Source organism: Rhagoletis pomonella, unplaced genomic scaffold (assembly GCF_013731165.1).
Source record: "Rhagoletis pomonella isolate Grant_MI unplaced genomic scaffold, Rhpom_1.0 Rhpom_scaffold_00007, whole genome shotgun sequence".
Lineage (NCBI taxonomy): Eukaryota > Metazoa > Arthropoda > Insecta > Diptera > Tephritidae > Rhagoletis > Rhagoletis pomonella.
In genome coordinates, this window is record NW_023458561.1 from 2,910,323 (window position 1) to 2,913,206 (window position 2,884).

A 2,884-nucleotide genomic window follows, 5' to 3' on the forward strand; every position below is an offset into this window, starting at 1 on the left:
CATACCAATCAATCTTCTCTACAAGAAGAGTGATTGTCATTTGATTAATCATGTGTAGCTCATTGGTTATGGAAATTTCTATCAAATACTCTCATTTTCGTGTACTCAGCTATGTGTAATTTAGTATTTAAGTTAATTGTGAAATATATTGAATGCACAAATTAAATAATGGGATCGATTTATTCACATGGTATTCGAAACAGCATCTTTAAATAAATTGTGAATCTGCGAAAATATCCTTTCAGCATATGAATATACTTCTTAACTTTTTCCCGAAAATTTACATACAGGCTCGAAATTATTCCAGTAGCTTTCAAATGTCGTCGCTTGGATGGAAAATTTCCGTAAGCGTAATTTTGATAGTTTTTAGTTAAAGATGCAGTTATAAATTTTAAAATCAGCCTTATCATGAGTTTCATTTCCCCCGAACCGGTTCACTTTTCACTTTTGGTTTCCATGTATTTACTATGGGCAGATGACAAATTTTCGGGTGAATTTTTTTTTTTTTGGGCGAAACTCAGGATAAGGCAGAATAAGATATTTAGATTTTTTGTTAACAGTTTTTTGGATATCTTCTTTAGTTTCCGAGTAATTGACTAAAATGTTTTCGGTAATTTGGTACAATTTCCGTTAGTAATGCTGTCGTACTAAACTAATCAAGATCTTTCAAATAATGTCATCTGCTTTAGTTTCCGACATATGCTGCCTTATCATGAGATTCATTTTCTCGAACCTGGTCACTGTTACACTTTTCGTTTCCGTGTATTCACTAATTCACTACGGGTGGGTGAAAAAATTCTGGCGAAACTCACGATTAGGCTGATTAGTAAAAAGCATTGTTAATAAAAAATTTGAGCTTGTATATTTATCTCTCTCTAACGCATTAATTCTATATACGTCAGGACAACGCCCGACGCAGTTATGTTTATATTTAAAACGGCTCTGTGAAAAAAATATTCAAGAAATGTATTCGTAGGTTTTTATTTACTTCATTTCATACATTAATATTGATCTGATTTTTTTTTTTTTAATAAGTGCCAAGAATAAATATTTAATAAAAAAACTAATTAACTTAAGCTTAACCAACTTTCAGTTGCTCGGAGCAAATTTTGGAACGCTTCATGAAATATTTTCATAGACGGTAAATGTAACCCTGGGTGCATCATTAATGAGCTGAAAAAGCAAAACAAATAATTAAATTTGTGGGTTGGAGCCTTTTGAAATGGCCTTTGGAAACGGCAATGGAATTTCGACATTATTCAAGGAATTGTGAATATAAGCTGCCTTCTATTTGGCATATTTGCGGTCTAAACCATCAGAAAGTTACAAAAAAAAAACATTTTCTATTTTTATTTATTATATATTTTTGAAATAAAAATACACCACCTTGTACTCCAAAAAAATTCTTTAAACAATCTTGCGCAGCAGTTTGTTGATCTTATCTTCACGGTTACCGAAATCACCAACCTCAACGTAGTGATTCGCCTTCTTGCGCTAGCCACCGGTTGGTGCTGAGCTTGAATAGCCACAGGAAGCTGGAGGCTTTCTTGAAGTGGTATGCAACAGTGAATATTTCGTGTGCCAAATAACCAACGCACTGGATATCGGGCGCTTTGCGCAATCTGCGTTCGATCACAAAGTTGTTAGAAATTGGGACACGTTGTTGGTTGTGCTTGACAATTCCACGTTTGTAGATCAATTCACGAATTGATTTAAAATTTGGATAACCCCATGTGATATAGGGTTCGAGAATGCGTAGCATATTAATGGTTCAATTTGATGAACAAACCGTGGTTAATGTGGCGAAAACGGAACAACAGTAAAGCTTTACGCAATTTTGGTGCAACTTTGTTGATACCGCGGATAGAGATCACAAAAGCCAATTTGTCTTCTGCAGGCACGTAGAATCAGCCGCGTTTCTTTGCCCGACGGCGCAACATATTCTCACGGCGTCCATCACGGAGATATTTTGCTTGATATTCCTCAGCATGCACAAAGTTTTCACGTTTGCGGAATGCAATCACAGCAGAGCGCTTTAGTTTACGCTTGATCAGGGTAGCACGTTTGCTGATCCGCTTCTTGTTGAACTTCAGCTACGACTCGGGGACAGCAGGCTGCTTCCTGAAAAGTTCCTTGCCCTTTGCTTCGGGCTTCTTACCGGCCGTGGTGGCAGTCATAGATTAGCACGTTGAGAAGACGAAAAAAAAGTTCGCCAAATGTTTGGAGCACATCTTAAATGACGCCACTCGATTTATAACATTTCTATTAAACACAATTTCATTTAATTAAATACTTTTTTAATACATAGATATGCTGCAACCAGGCACTTACTTTCCCAAATTCTATCTTGCTTATCGGCATTTTCCGACTGTGCCTGCGCTGCTACTTCATACTAACAGCTTCATTTTCCAACTGGGCCTTCTTTGTTGCCTCAACATATCCTTAAAAGACATACAATTTACTTTAATTCTGTTTTGTTGTCAAATTTCTGAGAAATATGAATTCACCACGATGCAATACAGAAAGCAAGGAATGAATCCAAAATACAAACCGAAACCGTAACCGTTTAAAACCGTTTCGTTTTTCAAAACCGAAACCGAAACCGTAACCGTTATCTTGACCGGAAAAGGAACGATACCGAAACCGTTTCAATCACAGATTTCAATAGGTTTCCAGAAGTATATAAAAATAATAAACACAAATTTCTTTGAAATAAATGATTTATTTAACCAAAATCAGCAATATTTTGATAAAATTCTAAATTGCTAAAAATATTATCTAAATCTAAATTATGTATTCAAATCGATGTGTCCATTTAAACATAATTTTTCGAATACGAAATAAAGCGAAAAAGAATGATCATATCCTTTGTATTCGAAAAAAT

At 35.1% G+C, this 2,884-nt stretch overlaps 1 pseudogene; it reads right to left on the reverse strand.

Moving 5' to 3' along the window:
- Positions 1–1,407: 1,407 nt before the first annotated feature.
- On the reverse strand, positions 1,408–2,257 carry LOC118743619 (annotated as a pseudogene).
- Between the last annotated feature and the right edge of the window lie 627 nt (positions 2,258–2,884).